The 22,541-nt window shown below is 33.2% G+C and overlaps 1 protein-coding gene across 8 annotated transcripts in view; it reads left to right on the top strand.

Moving 5' to 3' along the window:
* Positions 1–22,541, top strand: part of CREB5 (cAMP responsive element binding protein 5) — a 293,130-nt gene that overhangs the window by 2,564 nt on the left and 268,025 nt on the right. The gene's annotated exons all lie outside the window — the stretch shown is intronic.

Raw genomic sequence — 22,541 nt, 5'->3', positions numbered from 1 at the left:
GCATATAATGTAGTGTAGCATAGTGTAGTGTATAGTATAGTGTAAGTAAACAAATATTATTTATTAAAAGTGAAAGACTGCCCAAGTTATAACAGACTATGCTAAAATTGGGGAAGTGGGAGAGAGAATGGAATTTGCTTAAGTTTTGAAAACTTCTTTGAAGTCTGCTACTTTTATGCCTAAAATTCAATTTTCATAAAGACTTTAAAACAGCTAATATTGACCTGAATTTCTTCTTTGGGCTTTTTTCTTTCTTTCTTTTTTATTCCTGTGCAAGTCGCAAAGCCCCAGAAAAAAGTGTGATTAATGATCAGTGATAAGTGATTAGTGGTTTTATTCAAACTGTTACCTCTGACCAGAATCACACATCAGAGGATTAAGAGGCTCTTTTAGATAAATGCTCATTAGTGGAAAGGGAAAATCAAAGATAATAGCCAAGCATAAAGAGACAACTTTCTAGGAAATCATTCTTGTCTTTAGAATAATAAACTCAGTTCAGAAAAAAGCACTTTAATTTAAAAGTTGCTTTTATCTTGTAAATCCAAGTTGGATGTATAAATCCACTGGGCTATTATTACCTAGATTTTCCCATATCCATGGGACATAATCCTAGTTGTGATATTTCTTTCTTCATTTGGAGAAACAATTGAGATCTTGAAAGCAACAAAAATATTCCCAGGTTCAAGGTATCCACTTCAAATAGCGCAGGAGAAACTTGCTGTTAGTTAATTTGATAATACAATACACTTCTGGGGGGGGGTTACTTCTGAATTATGAATGAATCTAACATGCAGCTGTTTGCTAGCTTGTTATCTCCTTCAGTGCTTACAGCAAAGTTATTTCTCTTTGGGCCAGTCAGTCTTTCTCAGTCCAACCTACCTCAAAGGGTTGCTTTTCTGGCAAAAACAGGAGAAGGAAGGAGTATTATGTGTATTCTCCGCATTGAGTTTTAGTATTTATAAAATACTGTAGGATATTTTATAAATAAATATAATTATTGTTCTACACTTCTTAAAAGAATATTTTTAACATGAATAAAATGCTCCTGGAAAAGTAAATCTCTACAAGATCTTGAGTAACATAATATAACAGCTACTTTCAACTGAAGCACATAAATAATAGATTCTCCAGTTCACTTTTGCTATTTGGAGATAAATAGGAAAAAAAATTCAGCATGGGGGGTAGTATGTATGTGGGGGGAGGAGAGGAAAATAGAATGTAGAAACCTATCTCAATAATGATCTTCATTTATAATTGTCTACTGCTTCCTAGGCTCTCCATGTTCTCTACACTAACTAGTATTTGTCACTTACTATACTTCTTAAGTCTTTATTTGGACCGAAACAGTAGAATTTAAAGAATAAATTTGATTGCATTAGGCAAAAGCAGGAGAATTGCCTCTCATTTCTAACTTTGTTAGAAATATTCAGATTGTACTTTTAAAAAGCCGTATAACTATATGTTTCCAATAATGAATACAAGATTAAGAACCATCTAAAATATTAATGGAGCCAAGCCACTGTTGCCTGTTAGGTAAATTAATCTGGAATGGGAATATGGAAAGAGACTAAAAACAGCACTAAACTCAAATCAAAATTGAACTTTTTACAACTGAACAACATACACAAACACACACTCTGTGTCTCTCTGTGTATATATATATATATCACATATATGTATATATCATTCACATGCAATGTATATTAAATATCTTTTTGTGAGATTATATATATATATATATATATATATATATATATATATATATGCACATATATATGTATATGTATATGCATATATAATGCAAAAACATATTTAAGAGAAATGGCCTTTTAAAAATCTAGGATCATTAAAATATACAATTGGGCATACTTTTTCATTATCTCTGATACCCTTTTGAGACCTGCTCATATCTTGCAAGAGAAATATTCATAACTTCACACTTTTAAAAATTCCTATATTCCAATATCACATAAAAATATATAGAGAACAAAAACTAATTGATAGTTCCAGATGCTTTTCAAGAGTAGTCCTATGTGAACATGCTGAATTGGTCAAAAATCAGAACACTTTAGAAAGGTTCACTGGTAAAGTTCAAAATGTAGTTGAGCAAACACAAGCTCATTGTCATCACCATTCCTGGACAAGTCAGAAATTTGCTTATGCATTTATTTCAAGCCATGAAAGATGTATGTCATCATCACATATAATGAAAGGTGTGTGATCGCTACAGAAATGTGTTATGCCCTGGAATTTTAAAATACCTGAAACTGCTTCTGATATGTCATTTTATGAGGATAGTAGTACATTATTTATGTTTTTATACCAATCACCAACCTTTTTGCCTAGTAAAGTATACAGAGTCACCATAGTACATTCTTCCAAGATCACAGAAGATTATATGGCCGTTCTTTCCTATCACCAAGTCATTAAGTAAGTTCTCAGTAAAGACAAAGTTTCTGAACATCTGCAACATTCAGTTTAAAATAGATAAGATCAAATTAACCCTGTTTCATAGTAAAATAACTTCAAAACATATAGAATTTCTGAACTCTGTCGTTATGATATCGCCTAAAATAAATTATCATAAACTTAACAATTTGTGAATATTCTGATTTTTTTTAATGAAGTAATTCGGGGTGGTGGTGGTTTGATCGCTGCTTTTAGTTATTAACCATGAAAAATTATTGATGAGATGTATATCTTAACATTTGGATTGTGGATTGTAAATAAAAAGCTTAGAGTTGTATTATCTCTCTGATGGAAATTCAAATTAGACTCAAGCTGAATTTTATAATTGTAAAGATCGATCAATACTCCTATTATTTTGTCAAAATTCAAATTCATTATTAGGTCCACAGATTGACAGTGTTTTTTTAAAATTAAGGACAATATAATTGATTGTAATTGATCCTCATGTATACCGATAACTCTGAAGCTACATATAAAATTACTACTAAGCTGAAGGAAAGCCATACTGAATTCTAGATTCTACAGGCTATTGATTTTTCTCTTTTATCTAGTTTTATTATGTAAAGATTTGGGTGATTCTAGGGTCACATGTTGCTGTCTTTTTCTTGTTTTCAGAAATAAATTAGATTTAATAATCCCAGTTAGGTTTTAATAAAAAGTTATTGATCTATTGTTAATATTGTTTAGTTTCATTAACTTAATTTTAGAAATCCAATCACTGAATCTTAAGGTATAAAACTTATCTTTTCCATCCTACCCAAGGAAGAATATTAGTTCAAGGTTGTGATTCTACATAGAGTTAAGTTACTTAAATTCCAATGAAGTCAATGCAGCAACATGTAGGATTATATCTTGAGTATTTCAGATGCAAAACAAAACCAAGACTAAAGTTCACAGCTACAGTTCATAGAGAGTGTAGTATGTGTCACTTTGCTGCTCCAGGAGCTACTTAGAAAAATCTGGCAACAATATTAAATAAATGAAATAACCAGCATTTTTCCCACCAGTAATCATTTATTTCCACTTTAAAGGCTTTAATCATTATGTTGACTCAGTTTGATGAGATGCAAAAGTAAGAGTGATAATTTGTATGACCTGTTACCGTGTGGCACTATGCAACTATTTCTTTGTATTAAATGATGGATGCTAAACAAATATCATTCCCAATTTTTACAGTTAATATTAAGGCACCACTGTGTTTTTTAACTATGTATCTAGGGTTGTTAAGTATGTTATAGGTGCATATCTCCAATCAGACATGTTGATTTGAACAAAACTATAAGCAGCTATTCTTATTATATCTTTAAGGCTACTGTAAGCTACCTAGAAACTTTACAACAATAATAGGCCTAACATCAGTGATATTTACTGCATTTCTTAGAACTTGTACAGTATATTTTATTAATATTAACTATGGAAGAACCAAAATTTAAAACATAAAAATCATATTTATTTTTGTATTTATTAGATTAGAAGGCCACCCAACTCCAGCATATAAAATATAATGAATCATTCAACCAATATCTAATTGATAGCCATCAGTAATTTTCATTTTACTCCCTTCTTCCAGGAAAGTTAGTAAACTTCATGGTAGTAGTCTTCCCACACTAGGAACATTCCTGAAAAGTCACGTGACAATGCCCATTGATGTCAGAGACAATGTAGTTGCATAATTGTCCAGTTCTGGATGGGGTTACACTACCTCAGACAGACCTGGTATACAATGTACTTATGACTCCTGCTCAGTGAGCAGTTGGCAGTCATGGCTAAGAGATCCTTTGTACAACTTAGTGTTGTTCATCAGCTGTGCCCTTTCCTGCATCTGGTGTCCCTATGTTCAGTCACTCAACCCTGCTTATCTCATGCTGAACTACTGCAATATGCTCTATATCAGGCCCTTCTTGAAGAGTATCCAAAAGCTTCAGCTGGTGCAGAATGCAATTGGTTTTCGGGCCCCTAGGTGGCCCATGTGACATCATTGTACTGCAAACTGCACTAGCTACCAGCTTGCTTCTGGGTCCAATTCAAGATAGTTTAAAAGCCTTCTAGGCATGGATCCAGACTATCTGAGAAACAACTCACCCTAATAGCATTAGCCCATATGCCCATGCTGAGACACGCTGAGGACCCTATCAGCCAAGGAATTTTAGCTGGTAGGATCTGGAAGAAGAGCATTTTCTGTTGTGGCCCCTACCATCTTGAATATCTTGGCCCCCAAGGTCAGAAACACTATCATCTTTTTGGCTTTCTGAAAAGCATTGCATATATGGCTATGCCAACCAGCCTGAGGTCCCATAGCGTGTGGATCTTGGAATTACTCTCCCAGTGTGCAGTTTGCTCCCTCCATCTCCATCCTGCTTAGTTTTATTTTAATTGAATATTTAAATTTAAAGTTCTTATTTATTGTTTTAATGTTTTATGCTGCATTTTATTCAATGTCTATAAGCTGTGTAGGTCTATTTTAGCTGAATTAATACAATAATTAATACAATTTTGATAAATAGCTAAATAAATAAGTTTGGTCTAGGTATCAGCAGACTGTGAGTTCTAATCCAGTTTGGGGCATGGAAAACTGACTGGTTGATTCTGGGCCAGTAACTCTCTCTTAGCTCCATTCATCTCACAGGGTTATTGTGGTGAAAATATGAAGAGAAGAAGAAGTGCATTCATTGCCTTGAATTATTTATAAAGAATAATAAAGGTGGGATAAAAATCAAATAAAAATAATACAGAATAACTTATTTGAAATTTCCTCATTTTGAGGAAGCTTCATGGTAGAAGGAAGAAGCCATATTCACATACAGAAAATCTGCAATATTTTCTGAAAAAATGTTATCTTTGTTTGCTGGTTATGAACTAACAAAATAGCAGAATTAATTTTCCACAAATTCTGAAGACCTGGTGAAAAGTTTTATGCTGAGAAATATTTTTAATGGTTGCACAGTTGGAATCTACATAGTCCATGAAAGACTTGAGTGTGCCCTCCAGAGTTCTCCCAAAATTAATCAGATTGTATATTTTAAAATGATAGAAAAAGGAATAAACAGATGATTTGAGAATAATCATATGTAAATTATTTTAGATTTGACTTAGAAATGGTGATTTGGGAGTGCAACACAACCTTCTCTCTTTCTGCTTCCACATAGAACCTGTCTAATCTGAGAAAATATTAGCTCAATCAGATGCTGTGTTTGTTCATTGGACATTCTGAAACACCTCTTCCAAATTGGAGTCCAAAGCATTGCACAGCTACCCTTATTTGTATTCAAATACTGTTAAATATAAATTAAATTATATCAAATTTAGTTTCTATAGCTATTTCCCACCCAATACTTTTTGGAATGTGGTCTGAAAGTTTTCATCCCGAAAACATTTGCATCTTTGCTCCAACAGGTTCATTCTTCCAAGGGAAATTACAAAAATACAGATAATTTCATTTTTTTAATAAGATTAGTGAACAGGATAAAAAGGCCCTAGAGAGGAACTACCAATCAAAATAGGCAATAAATAAAAAAATGGATCAATTGCTGATTTGATATAAGACATTATTGAATGCTCATGTATTTAACCATATAAGGATAGTCTCAGGATATGAAAAGAGCTAATAAAGTTTCTTGAAAATTGTAAATGTTCCTGCAGCCTGCCCCACTCAACAGTCTGGCAGCTGCATTTTAAACCAGCTGTTATATCTGAGAACTCTTCAAGGACAGTCCCACTGTCTTTGTATTACTCCCTTCTTTAATTAAAAGTTGCATTCCAGATGGAGTTTGGGAGGTTTTGGTCTGTCAGTGCAACTTTAGCAAAATGTTGGGTTCATGGGCTTGTCTATAACAAGACTTCTATGTCTATTACATGTGTTCTAAGGTGATGTATTATTATAAACAAGATTCTCTCAGACATTTTGATCTGTGGATTATTTAAGCTTTTAAATTAAAATATTTAAGGCTTAGTGTGCTTTCCTGAGCTTATTACTTGTAACACTTTAATTGTCATTTCCCTCTTGGAGCTCTGAAATTAGAACCAGTTGATCCTCCAAAGCAATTTAACTAAATATTTTAGAAAATTACTAGTATTTATTTAATTTTCATATCACATATTATTTCCAGTTATTATTATTAGCTCTGATTGTGTCATTATTCTGCCTTTGGACTCTAGCCAGAAGAGTATTTGGTGTATGCTATTATCTAATTGGATTTGACTTTCTCGGATACCTACCAGGTTTTAGAATCAGAGCTTACCTGGGTTAAAAAGCTGAACTGATATTTAATTTTAAGGTACTATTAAAAATATTAGTGATTTTATCCTTGATATTCTCCAAGGCTTGAAATAGAGGTGTCGACTATTATGAAATAGAGGTGTCTATCCATTATGACCTACTTAGATCTGCAGATTGACTCAACTGACCAGTGGGGTCTCCCCTGGTCACTTTTAAGTTGATGATGTTGCTGACTACACAGTGGGTTGTAGTTTCTCTCGCTCTTGTTACTTTTGGGGATGGCAAATGGAAATTCCTATTTGCAGCAAGTGTCATTATAGTAGTACTTGAATTTCATTTTGAATTTGGTTATTAGCCATTTAAGAGTGATATAGGAACAGCACATTCTGGTTGTCTGTGGGTTCGTTGCAAGTGAAGCTCAGAAATACCCATATGATCCTGATAGCTTTAATATTCAGAGTAGCCACTGAAATAAATAAGAATAAATGGCTTTATTCTTTCACTGAATATTCAGTCTTGTGGATCATTTGTTTGAATTTTTTTTACTGGGGATTTTTTATTTATTTTCAAAAGGTTAGGAGCTGCTCCAATCAAGGCCAGCTATAAGAAGGTTTGCTTTGTTATACTATTTAGTTTTGTTTCATGCTGTCACTTTTTTTTCTTTTTTCAAAGGCATTTGCAAATTATTGGAAATTGAATGGCTAGAAATAGGAATCAACGAATAACCATACCTAGAGCAGTTATTTAAACAGAAATAAAAATCCCAAAACTAATTATGGAAGAGAGGAACTACAGTATGTGCTATATAGCTAAATTTTCAATCAAACAATTCTGCATAATTGTTATTTTGGTTTAACAGTTTTATGTTTAAGGTCCTTGTCATAGTACAGATACAAAAGTAGAGTATGAGGATTGGGACCCATTTTTCCCCAATTTTCAGAGCCTTGCCAGATTCCACTGCTGAAATTTGGAGGCAAATTGCTATTAAAAAGAGGCTCATTTTACACAGAACTTAATTTTTTATTTTTATTTAAAATAAAAAAGTTATCTTACAACCCAAGTCAAATCCTCAGACATTTCCAGCTCATGAATCTCTCCACTGTGGTTCTCAAACATCAGAAGTCCTCCCCTGCCATATATGGTGGCTTACCAGTTTTTGGTTAGAAGAGAGTTCAGGTTTCATTTATAGAGTTTCACTAATTTACTTTTCTTCATTTGAATATTCCTTAATGCTAATACTAGATAAGTATTACTTTCTAGAAAGTTGATATTGCTGGCATGAAATATTTAAAATTATGTAAAAAAACCAATGAACTTATTTTATTTATTGCATGATCAAATGGCAAATGTTCTTAGGTATAGCTTCTTAGTGACATTTGTGTGATTGTACTTTCAAGATCTGTGTTTATGCCACAAATTGTTATTATATTTTATGTAGCTATAAACATGGGCCAAATGATAATTATCTTTAGACTATGCTGGTTTTAATGGGAAACCCAGGAATCTACCTAAGTTTGTCTGAATGGTACCCATAATATTTGTTTAAATGCACGTTGTTTTACACTGAACTTTTTCCATTGAGGGAAATCAGTTTATCTGATCTAAATCAATTTATTTTTTCCCCAGTTGTTCATGATGTAAAAACCTGGAAACTAGAGTCTGAATTATAGTGGAATGATATTCATACAAACAGCAAGGAATTTATTCATACTAAGTTGGGGTCTTTAACTATTTGCCTCTTGTTGTAGTCCTTGATCATTGTGCCTGTGATATACCTATTATGTATATATTTTTTTAAAATGCTTTTTTCCATTCCAGTATAAACTCTTCTACAAGTAAGATCTCACAGAAGACCTTAAAATCTCTATCTCTTATGTCCCATTTTGGATCAGTCTCATTTTAAAAGGAATTTCCTTTTTAAAAAAACTACTCACATAATCGAATGACATCTTATTTAATTTGTCCTTTAATTTCAGTGCACTTTGAATTCTGACTTAGGATTGATTGCAGAAATAGTTGATTTCATAAACAATGCCCTGTTTAAGGGGCACAATGATTTTTAAGTTCACTTTAGCTTTTAACGGTAGCAGAACTTGGTAGATAAACAGAACAAATAAAAAATGTCACTGGATGTTGTTTAGATTAACTTGCTTAATGATTAAACAATTTTTTATTTGCTGCTCACTATTGTTTGATATCAGTGGCATACATAGTTATGATATACTATTTCCAGAGAAATTCCTGCAACTAACTTTAGTTTCTTTCCATTATCAGACTGATAAATGTCTATTTCTCAAGTTCTTCTCATCAACATCATAATTTAATATTGTTTAGCCAAGTGCATTTTGTTCCTTGTATTTTATTATAATGATCTAATGCTATAGAATTTGAATTAATGAGCTTATTAGTCATATTAGTTGTATTAGTTATTGTAATTTTGTTTGTTTTTATCCCTATGTTGCTCTGAGAATTTTCATTCTGGGATAGGATATAAATTTTACAAATTTCTAGAAAATGTTTCTTTTCCCTCCTTTGACCTGATTCTTACAATAATCCCATGAGAGAGGTTAGCCAGACAGTTCATGATTTGGTCTGATTAGTCGGCAAGTTTAAGGGGCAGCAGACACTTGAATCCAAGTCTTAAACAGATGTGGTAGCCACTAACCCATACTTCCCTTCCTTCCAATAAAAATTAATTATTTTGGCAGTTTCAAAACATAACATTCATGTATTTTAAAAGTAAGCAGAACTGCTGCAGATTGAATTATTCTACCTGAAATTCTATTGAAATGCATGTTGCTGGAAGCACTTGATAATCTTTCAGATGAATAGGAGAAATAGGAGTGGTTTTTAGGGCTGCAAAGAATTTAAAGAAAACATTTTGACAAAATAGGATCAGATATTGAAAAAAATGTAATGAAATACATGTAAAACTTTTTGTTTCCATTCTGAAAAAAATAATTTATTATTTTACAATACTGGAAAAATATTGTAGGCATTCTGATATATTTACATAATAGAAAATTTTTTGTCTACTGTATGAGTAAACTGTCTACTCTGATAGGGCAAATATTATGGCTAAATAGGTATTATAGCCTGACATGTTTAGAGATAGTGCAGTCCTAAATTCACCTGAGCTTATTTCTGAAAACATTTTCATTCTTTTTTTCTGTTAAAGTGACATCAAATTTTATCAGGAAAAATAAAAACTCATGTATACATTGTACAGATAGTGAAATCTTAAAAATACATAATTAAAGTTTGTTCGATTTAATAGAGTCGTATTGTTGGATATTTACAAGCAGTTCTTGTAATTTTTTATTTTCAAATTGTTAGCTTATTACCTAATGGATTTCTTTCTAATTGCAGAATTTTAAAAAATGCAGGCAAAATAATTACAGACTTTTCTGTACTTTTTGTGGCTCTACTAGGTTCAGAAAAATGTGCTGATTTTAAACTTCTCAGGAATGTCTTGAAGCATTCTCAAACTGCTGCACAATAGATAAATGTGGACTCACAAAGGCATCTAAGGTTATGCATTCTTTGTCTCTATAGAATTGATTGGAAGGAAGCTTGCCAAGCTACAATAATCACCAGACAATTATTAAAAACAAACTATTATTCCATTGTCAAAAAATTGTAAATGGCATTATTTACATCTGCATCAATATAAGTACATTGTTTTGTGTTCTCTTTGCTAACTCTGAAACTGACTAAACCATTATTCTCTTCACATTGCCCTGCTGAGCTCATCCATGACAATGGTGTGAAAACAAACGTGTTTTAGCACGATAAAGTCACTATATAATTTTAAAAGTGGTATTCGCTGTGCCAAAACCTACTGTTAATCTCAGCTTCAGTCACAGTACAGGAGAAAATTCCCCTCCCCCAGTGAAAAATGCCTGATGTGTAGAAAGGAAGAGAAATTATTGTGCCCACTGCTGAGCATCAGATAATCGAGCCTGCTCAGTGTCGTGGTTTCACATCGATAATTGATGGAAACCGAAAAAAAATAGAGTGTTTTTTAACTGTCCCCTTCCCTCAAACTTAGTCAGAAATTATTGACTCTTGTTTGTGTTCAGGTTTTTTTTTAAAATTGTTATTAAAGAATCAAAAGCTCTTTACACAGAAAAGTGAAAAATTAGGAACTATTTCAGGTTTTGATGTCTTCAAGGGGACATCTTATTTTTTCTATTAAATACAGACAAAGGAATCTCAGAGGTTAGGAATTTTGTATATAGTTGTGTCCTGTACAACGTATTTCTGTGTTTAATAGATTTTTCTTCAAAAAGTGTGAAGATGGAATTGAAGCCTAAACCACCTTTTAGTTATTTTTTTTTAAAAAATAGGAATTATTTTAATCAATGCTTTAGAAATATTGTAAAGTAAAATTTTATATGCCAGTTCCACTGAAAATAGTAGAAAGTTTATCTAAGTAAACATGAATAATTACAATTGCATCATTATTTATTTTAGGAAGCCTGAAATCTTAGAAAAAGAATAGAAATATTTTTCATTCTCTTTTATACCCACTGGATATAAATAACTTTGTTTATTTTCCACCTTTTTCACAAAAAGCCATTTCACGACAGCCATCTACCTTTCAGAAAAATAAAATTTATGTTTCTCCTGTGGAAAACATCGTTCAGGTGAAATAATCAATAAATAACTTAAATTCCTTTTTATACCTGCCTTAAGTACTCTGGTATCTAGAACATAGCTATTCAGGAAAATATACCAAATTAGCAAATTGGATACAATGTCCAAATCATGATCACTTCTTGTACATTGTGGTGGTTCATTATTTAATTGAAGAGCATACAAAGATTCAGATTAAAAACTAAATGGAAAGAGAAAGATACTATACATTCTATATAGATCTACCACAGAGTTATGTTTGAAAGCAATCAATACACTATAGCTACAGCAGCTTTAAAATTGGGCTATAAATCAGAAGGAACAATATAAAAGCCCCTTTTCCCAGTGCTTCACTCCTAATCTAAATTCTTCTTTCCTAATACATTTCTTGGATTTAAAAAAAATGGTAGATGTAATTTGATCTCCCACTTTATGTTTAGTTGAGATCCATCCAAGTGAATGGCATTTGTTTACAAAGAAGAATGATTGGAATCATACTAGAATCTGAAACATATCAAAATGAGTGCAAATGAGAATCCAATAATCACTTTTGGTTTCTAGACAGAGAAGATAGATTGGTAGAGAAGCCAAGGTGACAAAGAGGGGATTGAGTCTCGATTCATATTTCCCCTTGTTTCTAGTTTGAGCAAATCACAATCTTTGGATTCACATAAGACATTTCATGAATATTAAATCTAAATTTTTATATCTAAAAAGGATGTGTAAATGTGGTTTGAGCAAAAGCAAAGTGCTTTGTAACATTCTGGAGTGCAAATAAATACATCTTTTCAAAGCATCAAATAGTTGTGTCTTTCAGAAGACTTAAGCAAATACATGGGAAAGTATTCTCAGTTTTCTCCAAGTATAAGAAACATGTTTTTGTAATGGTGCAAGTCCCAGGCTTCCCCCATCAGGCTTCTTAAGGCATGATCTTTGGGACCTCATAATTTATTCTTACATATTCTTTGTGCATCCATAAACTAATGATAAAATCAAGTATTTCACAGTCTTATTTCTGTTGTGGAAGCATTAGTAAGAGATTAGTAAGAGATAAATAACTTCCTATTAAACATACTATCATTATATAAGTTGAAAAACATCTGTAAAACAAGTCTTGCTTTCCACTAACTGAGACAAAATTTTAGATCTCTGCTACAAGCCAGCAAGAAATGTTTATAATTAATAATACATCCATTTAATAACAGCAAAACCATGTTTGCAACAAAACTGGACATTACTTTGAGAAGCTGTGAATGGAGATTTCTTCTTTTTATTTCCTTTAATAATCAGATCAGCTATGCTGTGTGGATAAAGTTTAGATAAAGTACAGAAAACAGTTTCTTCCAGTTTTCAGTAATTTTTCTACAACTTTTATTTGCTTCATGGAAGCTAGCATACAGTACCAAGGCAAATATACCATCCGTTGCAGGATGTACAGCATTTTTATTTTAAATTTAATGGATATTAAAATTGAGAATACAATTATGAGTACAATTAAAATATTTTTTTCTAGTATTAAAACACAGTATGCTACTCAATAAAAATTATATTATTCAAACAAACTAAATTATGACTTACTATAAAATTTTTTTCCCATTAAGTGTGACAAGGGCTCAGCCCCATAAGGTTGTCCAGTAAACAGGCTCCATAAGAAAGCTACAATCATTGAGATAGACTTTATTATCAGCAACGTTCACAACTGATTATATCTTTCCTTTTTAAGCTATGGTGAATGGATGGAGCCAACCTCAGTCTCGTCCTAATACTGTCTTCTTTCCTGAGGTTCAAGACATGGTTTTCATTTTTGTTCTGGAACAGTTTTTGAATAGAGACAAACCTTGACTCACGCTAATTTGTGTAGTGACCATTCAAAGTTAGAACACTGAAAAAAGTAACTTACAATCATTCCTCACACGACTGCTGCAATGTTCACATGGACATTTGATCAAAATCTGGGTTCTTGGCCACCGGCATGTATTTACCGTGGTCACAGCATCCCAAAGTCACGTAATCACCATTTGCAACATTCCTAGCTGGCTTCATGGAAGAAGCCAAATTTGCTTTATTACTGTGTGATTCACACAACAACTGCTACCACTTAACTCTTTATTACTGTGTGATTCACATAACAACTGCTCACTTAACATTTGTGGGGAAAAGAGTTCAACTTGATTAACAACCACCTTGCTTAGCAACAAAAATTCTGGTCCCAACTGTAGTCATAAGTCGAGGATATCTGTAGTCCCCTTAAGACTTATCTCCACAACTGTAAGATGGATGTACACCAATTATAATAAAAAAGTTAAGATGGGAATGATAATATGATTGAAGCTCTGCCTATTTTTTTATGTGATTGCACTGTTGTGGCATCCATCTTGACTTTTTAAATTTTTACTATACCTTATGGACACCCAGTATGAAATATTTTTAAGTACATACAACCATTCATTTGAAGTTACAGTGGCATAAAAAAGTAATTTATAACCATTCTTCCCACTTACAATGATTGCAACATCCCTATAGTCATGTGATCAAAATTCAGACACTTGGCAACTGGTTCCTATTTATGACACTGGCCGTTTCCCAGGCTTAGGTGACCATCTTTTGCCACCTTCTGACAAGCAAAATCAACAGGGAAGCCAGATTCACTTAACCATGTTGCTAACTTAACCATTGCAGTGAGTCACTTAACAACTGTGGCAAGAAACATTGTAAAATGGGGCAAAACTCACAACTACTGTCTTGTTTAGTAATAGAAATTTTGGGCTCAGTTATGGTCGTAGGTCGAGGACTACCTGTAGATGTGTTTGAAACAGTGATTTAAAAAGTATCATATAGTTTATGCACTTTAGGGACTTTTCCCACAATAGAACTTGGAGAATGTAATTAGGATGGCATTAAGGTTCTGTTACTCTTCCACATCTTGATTATGTCCTATATTCTGTTCCATCTGCTTTCCAGTTTTTCCTGAATAATGTCTGAAGTTAATTTTCTGGAACCTTCAGGCAAAGTTTGCCACAATTTCAAGTTCACGTATTTTCTTTTTCCTGCTCCTTGCAAAATACCAAAGAACAGTTTGTGTTCAGTCATTAGTTAAGTTACATTGCAACAAGGAATCCCGGTGTGATTGAGAAATCATACCAAATTTCCTTTTCCAACCATATTTGCAGTTAGTTACCAATTGGAAAAACTAAAATAATTAAATTGCAAAATCTGAACAAACTGTGACAATTAACAAAAAGGAAAGAATAATGGATGATATCTTGGTGCTGGTTTACAAATTAGATATTGCAGAACTCCAGATTTAAGAGACAATAATGAAAGAAGATACTATACACAAACATTCACTCTACATTAAAATGTCTATGAGTAAGTAAGCCAGAACAAAAAATATCAACATTGGTGTTAAAGTAAAAATACTTTTTTTGAGAAGTATGGTGCTATAGTCTATATTAGGTATTATATATTAAGGACCATCTAACAGACAAGGACTACACTGATTTGAGATAAGTGTCACCATAACCACTGAAGTGTCTTGAAAACTTGAGCAATCTAATTATCAAGTCAGATTCTGCTCCAGACAAGTGCAAGGTGACAGTTACCATATCTAGCATCTGAAATAGCATGGTCAAGAAGTTACAGAGAGTCCTCAGCTTATGACCATAATTCACCCAAAATTTCTGTTGCTAAGGAAGACAGTTGTTAAGTGAGTTTTGCACCACTTTATAACCTTCTTGCCACAGTTGTTAAGTGAATCACTGCTGCTATTAAGTCAGTAACATGATTGTTAAGTAAATCTGGTTTCCTCATTGACTTCACTTGTCAGAAGGTCACAAAAGATGATTACATGATCCAGGAACGTGACAACCATCATATATATGAGTCAATTGCCAAGCATCTGAATTTTGTTCACATGATGCTGCAATGATTGTGTGAAAAACAGTTATGAGTCACTTTTTTCTTTTTTATATCTATATCTTATTAATTTTTATAGGATTAGGAATAGGGTTAGGGTCAGGGTTAGAGTTGGGGTTAGGGTTAGGATTTTTTAAAATAACATTCTTAATATTTAGCAAACAGCATGTCTGAGTTCATGTATTTAAAAACAATAAGTAGTAATTAATCATCATAAACAATATGTTAATTCATCACTCAATAGTCTTCTTCTTACTAATATATATTCAATGTTACATATCACCTTCCTTTAACTCTCTAACTCGTTTTTCTAGCCATTAATAAAAATTATCCCACATTTTAAAATACACTGAGTCTTCTTTCTCTTTTATCTTTAATGTCAATCTGTCCATTTCTGCACAATCTAAAATTTCCTTAATTAGTTCTTCTGTTGATAGGTTTTCATTTTTCCAGTATTGGGCAAATACAATTCTTGCTGCAGTGAACAGATGTAGAATTAAATATTTACAGTCTTTCTCATAGTTTGCTCCTATTATTCCTAACAAAAATAATTCTGGCTTAAAATCTATATGTTTTTAGCTATTTTCTCCAACCATAAATGTATTTTTGAGCAAAATCTAGCGTTAGGGCATGTCCACTAGATATGGTAATAAGTACCTGACTTTTGTTTGCATTTCCAACATTGTTCGATGTATTTTTAAACATTTTCGCTAATCTCACCGGTGTTAAATGCCATCTGTAAAATATTTTGTATACGTTTTCTTTATATGCCACTGCTTTTGTTAATTTAGCATTTCTTTCCCATACATTTTTCTAATTCTATATTATTCCCAAAGTTCTTTGCCCATATTATCATTGTTTCTTTTATTTGTTCTTCTTCCATCTTCAAGCTTAACAAATATTTACAAAGTTTTTAAATCAGTTTTATGTCTATTTTTAGCAGTATCTGGTCAAATTCTGTCTGTTCTTTATAGAATCTGGTTGTTTTAGCATCTTTTTCATATCTCGTTTGAATTTGCAAGTATGGCCACTATAATAGATCAATACCTTGTTCTAGTAAATCTTGTCTGTCTTTCAATTTCCCTTCATTGTCCAAAATATCTTTATAGGTCACAACTTTGTCATAATTAATTAAATTTGGGTAAGCAAATGCTTCAATTGTTGAAAGCCATCCAGGTATCTTAATATAAATTTTCACTTTTATTTTTTCCCATTCTAGAAGAAATGCATTTCTTATAAAGTGATTTTGAAAGTATCTATGTATTTTATTGTTCCCATACCATAGAAAGGCATGCTATCCAATTTTTAGGTCATACCATTCTAGGTATAATAGTTTTTTTATCTCTAAGCATTATCCCCTCTTTAAGCCATGTTAATATAATTGCTTGTTAGTATAATGTCCAGTCCGGCAGTCCAAATCCTCCACTTTCTTTCGCTTCTTGTAACATTTTCAGTCTGATTCTAGCTTTTTTAACTTGCCAGATAAATTTCAGGCTAAAATACCAAATATATGGACTGAAGCCAATATTACCTTAATACCCAAAGAAGACTCTGATTTAACACAAATAAAAATTACAGACCAATATTGTTATTAAGTGTAGATTATAAAATTTTTACCTTTTTCAATGCCGTTGTAATTTTGAACAGTCACTAAACAAACTGTTGTAAGTCAAGAACTATATGTACTCATTGCTGGCAATTCTCACCTTCCCCTTGAGTCTCCTGCTTCTTCCAACCTAATGCTTGTATTTTGATGCAATGTGAAGGGTGACATTGCTATTTCTGCTAAAAAGAAATTTTTTAAAATAATTGTTCTGCATAAAAGAGAATGCAGTGAGAAAGCAATAAGGATAGGATTGCCATTTGGTACATCATATCATATATGGGCATATATATATATATGCCTGAGAAAAGCTTTCGGTGAACCTCTAAATAAGTTTTGTTGAATTGTCAAGTTCTGTATTTTTTTTAAAGAAGTATAATATATAATGAAGAAAATTGTATTAACTACATATTCTTAAAACACATGTGGAAAACCTAGGGGTTTTTTTATATGCCAACTTTTCTAATCCTAGTGTAGATTATAGTTGATCCAGGATGTTTGTTTGTCTGCAGATCTATTTGCTGTTTTCTCTTTCAGGCAGGTACAACAGCTCATGGGAAATAAGGAAGGAGTTAATTTGACCTGTTCCTTAGGAATAGAATATTGGCAATGTTTATTTTCTCCCAAGCAGGTCAGAGGCCAAGTTCACTTGTCTCCAATCCCAATTTTCTTTATAAGAGATGATTCAGCATGCCCAGAACAAGGCTGTTTTATTAGTGTATTGGCTCTTTTCTCAGAAAATAAGCTTCCCTGGTCAGAGAAAAAGTACAGGTATTGAGATGTTACCCAATTAGGTTTAGATAACCTAGTCACAACGACATTTTCATTATCATGTGTTACTCATTTACTGAAAATGGGATTGCATTTTTGTCTAACAGTGGTCCTTTATAAGTCCATAGCTTTGATTCCCAACAAAGGTTTGGGACTGACAAAGGCCTGAAACTGACTTCCTGAGGTAAGCTTATAATATATATTATAAATAAAAAATTGTTAACAGAATCATAAATGTAAGAAATAAGGCAAAAGGATGGTGTTGCTTAAATCTAAGATTTTCATTTCATAAATGCTTATCTGCAAGAGAAACTAATCCAGCTCCATAAACTTTCAACAACTGTTTTCTTAACAATTGTTTCCCCTTAATCTACAACTCAAACTTTCACCTGCATTGAGATGGCTTACTGCCTCTTTTTTTTTTTGGGGGGGGGGATGCACAAAAACTCAAAAAGTTAAAATGGGATTGATGTGCCTCTCAGTACTAGGTATTTTTTTTATTTCAAATTCTTATGCTTCTAGCTTCTAGGATAATTGAATTGTTTCTAGGATTATTGAGTAGTAGTTATTTGCTGAACTGTCAAGATCATACCTTTGCTTAAAGACTTCTTGTGCATTATTTTATATTATGGCTTCTTGACCTTAGAGAATCATCAGAAGTTGGATGAAATGACTTAGCCTATGAGTCCAACTCCTTTCAATACAGGGTTCAGATCAAAACATCTTTAACAAATGCTTAGCCAGAATCTGCTAAAACATATCTAAAGTCAGTCATTCCTCTTGTGAACTGCTTCCATTCTTACCTTTTTCAACAAGTATCTGGTTTCTTTCAACTTAAAAACTATCATTCCATAGTTTTCACCTGGGGAAAAGAAAAGATTCTTGCTTGATCCTTTCTTAGGCATTTTTCATGAAGGCATTATACCTAATTCCCAATTCCTTCAATGTTTCTCTACAAATTTTTCTAAAATGTCTTAAAACGTGAAGTCAAAATTTGAACATAATACAAAGTATTATTTCCTATATGTAAAATGTACTTTTGTTGATGTAACCTAATGCATGGCATTTTTTCCTGCTATTATGTTAAACTGAAAACTGAAACTCACCTGTGATCAATTACGTTTCCAAGTTTTTTTTCTCAAGAATTATTATAGGGAAGCATCCTGCTCCCCAATTCCATAGCTGTGGATTTCACTTTTGTTTCTTAAGTGAAGAACTTGGCATTTGTCTTCATTATTGGCAGCCCATTATTTCTGGCCTATTGTTGATTCAAATTTTTATTTCTATTTTCTAGCATAATGGCCACTAATCTATATGAGGTGAAGGTACACACAGCTACAGATATTTGCCACTATTAGAAACTCATCTATATAACAGCAATTAACATTCATTGTACATCTTTGACTATGTTATTAATAAATATTGAAGAGTACTGAGTCCAGATTTATCCTTATGGCTTCCCAATCCAGCATTTCTGTCCATCTCACTAATTTCACAAGTTTACAAAATGACTGTTATAGTCAGTGGTGGGATTCAGCCAGTTCACACCACTTCGGCAGAACTGGTAGCTAATTTTTGTTGCCCAGGCCCAGAATGGACTTCTGGAAGCAGCATCCACACAGAGAACCGGTTGTTCACATATTTGAATCCCATCACTGTGTATACTGCTATGTCATTTTTGGCCCCAGAAATTTTTTTTTCTTCTTTCTCTTGTTTTAACAATTGGTACATGTACATGAAAAAGATAAATTTCCCCAAATATTTGGAGGGAGAATATTGTAAAAATTAAAAGACCTAGGAATTTTTTTTTTACAAAAAGCCTTTTTTTAAATAAAAAAGGCATCAGAGTTACTCATAGAATACGTATGATTCTTTTTGTTTTTATTTTTGAAGAATGTTCTCTGTCTCTAATTTTCATAGAAGGACATGGGCAAATTTGTTGATCTGCTGCTGATATGTGTATCTATTTGCTACATATAATGCTAACCCATCATTGGCTAATACTTATTGGAATTGGCATTGTTCTGGTTTAAAATAAAGCTCACTTTGTTAAGTAACTGAGGAACTGTAGTTGGCTTGTTCATCTATTTACTGTAGATGTAATTATGTATAGCAATATACCAAAAAATTGAATTGAATGATAAATCATGTAAGTCTAAGGATTTGCTCAGGTTTAGAAATTCTTATCCATACAGTTTTACTTACTATTATATCCGAAATATAAAGCCTAGTAATCCAAAGTAATCCTCAATGGAACTGCATCTACATGGAGGGTGCTTTTGGGCTCTCTTCTGGGCTCTGTTCCAGTCCTCTTCAACATCTTCATCAATGATTTGGATGAGGGGATAGATGAGGAACTCATCAAATTTGCAGACAACACCAAGCTGGCAGGAATAGCCAACACTCCAGAAGACAGGCTTAAAATACAGAAGGATCTTGACAGATCTGAACATTGGGAGCTATCTAACAAAATGAAATTCAGTGGTGAAAAAAGCAAGGTTCTACATTTAGGCAAGAAAAACCAAATGCACAGATATAGTATAGGGGGTACCTTGATCAATAATAGTAACTGTGAAAGGGATCTCTGAGTCCTAGTTGAGAATCACTTAAATATGAGCCAGCAGTGTGGTGCAGCTGCCAAAAAAACCAACACAGTGCTAGGCTGCATCACATGAAGTATTAATACCACTTTACAATGCCTTGGTAAGGCCACACTTGGAATACTGCATCGAGTTTTGGTCACCACAATGTAAAAAAGATGTTGATACTCTAGAAAGAGTACAGAGAAGAGCAACAAAGATGATTAGGGGCAGTACTTTTTTTGTAAGGAAAAAGGTGCCGGAACTCACATCTTGTTAATCTTTAATTTAAAAAATTATATAATCAGTTCTTAGCAGGACCGGTGACTGAGAAGTAATTAGTAATTTTTTTCATTTTTAAATTTGGGGTCACACTTTTACACTAAAAATTAAAAAAAGGTTTTCAATTCACCAATAATTTTTTAAAATAAGAAATTATTTACCTTTTGCATGTAATCAATCACTGTACACACAGCCACACATGTCAGTTGTGTAACAAAACATAATAGTCGCTACCCACAGTAAGCACTCAGCACGTGACTCATGACCAATCACAAGTTGAGCAGTGCCACAAGCTGAGCAGTGCCATCATAACCACGTGGACAAAGTATGTATGCATCTGACTCAACACACAAGCAGCCTGCATGCACCATTTTAATGATTTTGCCACCAACCTGCTACACTCGACAGAGCGATTCAAGTCCACATGGACCAAACATCAAATTTTCAAAAGTTACTTTTCAAACTTGGAAAATCTGTCAAAAAAATGTGCTGGAACTCATTCTATGACCAAAAAAGCACTGGAAGTTAAAACAGGGGGACTGGAAGCTAAAACAGATAAGGAACAGTTGCTGGAATTGGGTATGTCTAGTTTAATGAAGAGAAGGACAAGGGGTGACACAATAGCAGTGTTCCAATATCTCAGGGGCTACCACAAAGAAGAGGGAGTCAAGCTATTCTCCAAAGCGCCTGAAGGCAGAACAAGAAGCAACGGATGGAAACTAATCAAAGAGAGAAGCAATCCAGAACTAAGAAGAAATTTCCTGACAATTAGAACAATTAACCAGTGGAACAACCTGTCTCCAGAGGCTGTGAATGCTCCAACACTGGAAATTTTTAAGAAGAGACTGGACAACTATTTGTCTGAAATGGTATCAGGTTTCCTGCCTGAGCAGGAGTTGGACTAGATGACAAGGTCCCTTCCATCATCGTCATCATCATCATCATCATTATTATTATTAATAATCATCACACAATGAGCCAGATGTTCAGACTGGATTTGGCATTTTTGTCTACCTATCGAGTCCTTACCAAGGACCTGGGATAGGCAGATGATGATGATGATGATGATGGTGATGATGATGATATTCTCCACCACAGATATTAAATGGTGGTCTCTTGTGATAAGCAATTGTAAGGGCACCTCCTTGTTCTTCGGATTGTCAAGCAATTTTAAGGGGAAGGTCTTTGATCCACTTCAGAAGTAGTTCTAGCCCTTCTTGAAAATACAGCATTAGTTGATTTAGATTGCCAGTCAATTATTTTTGGTCTTTCGGTGAGCTTATTTGAAAATAGACCAAAGCTTAATTTCCTTTCTACGCATCCTGGACGATTTGTTTTGGATTGGCAGGAACTCCTGCCTCCTCCTGCCTTCAAAATAATTTCCTTCACTTCCATGTCACAGCTATGGTTCCAACTTTTGAAACAGGCACTTTCTGTAAAAGGTACTGTTGAAAGCTATTAGTTCACCACCATCCATACCGTCTTACCAACTATTCACATATTTTATCAACTAGCCAGATGAATACTTGCAAAACATACTAAAAATGTGGATGTCTAAATAATCTATTTCATTCTCTTTGATGTAAAGAACATGTTGATACAAGGAGATTCTTGTTATTCCTAGGTCACCAGTAGCTAGGACACCGAGTGAATGACATCTTTTACATTCTCAAATTGATTAGTTGGAAGTACTGAGTGATTCGTGTACTCAGCATGCCACAGATGAGAGAAATGACAGCACTTGCTGGTTGGTTCCAAACTGGTTTACAAAAGACAATGGAATAGAGAGAGCATCCCATATTTTTAAACTTTTGTCTTAAGGCATTGCATATATTTACAAATGTATTTTCTCCACTATTCTGATTTTATGGCATATACTAGTCCATATTCATGCATTACGTAATGGATTAAAACTCACCATGTGAGTAGCAAGGATAAACTTCATCTCTCTGAAGTTCTGTTGATGACATTTAATCTCAAAAATATCCCACTGTGCACATGAGCAGCAAATTGTTTTGGTAAAAGTTTCCAACTAAACCATACCTAGATAATATGATCACTGAATTAT

The sequence above is a fragment of the Crotalus tigris genome, unplaced genomic scaffold (genome assembly GCF_016545835.1).
Source record: "Crotalus tigris isolate CLP2741 ecotype Arizona unplaced genomic scaffold, ASM1654583v1 scf7180000017774.6281472, whole genome shotgun sequence".
NCBI lineage: Eukaryota > Metazoa > Chordata > Lepidosauria > Squamata > Viperidae > Crotalus > Crotalus tigris.
Note: the sequence above shows the minus strand (reverse complement) of the source record. Positions and strands in the feature narration are given on the sequence as shown.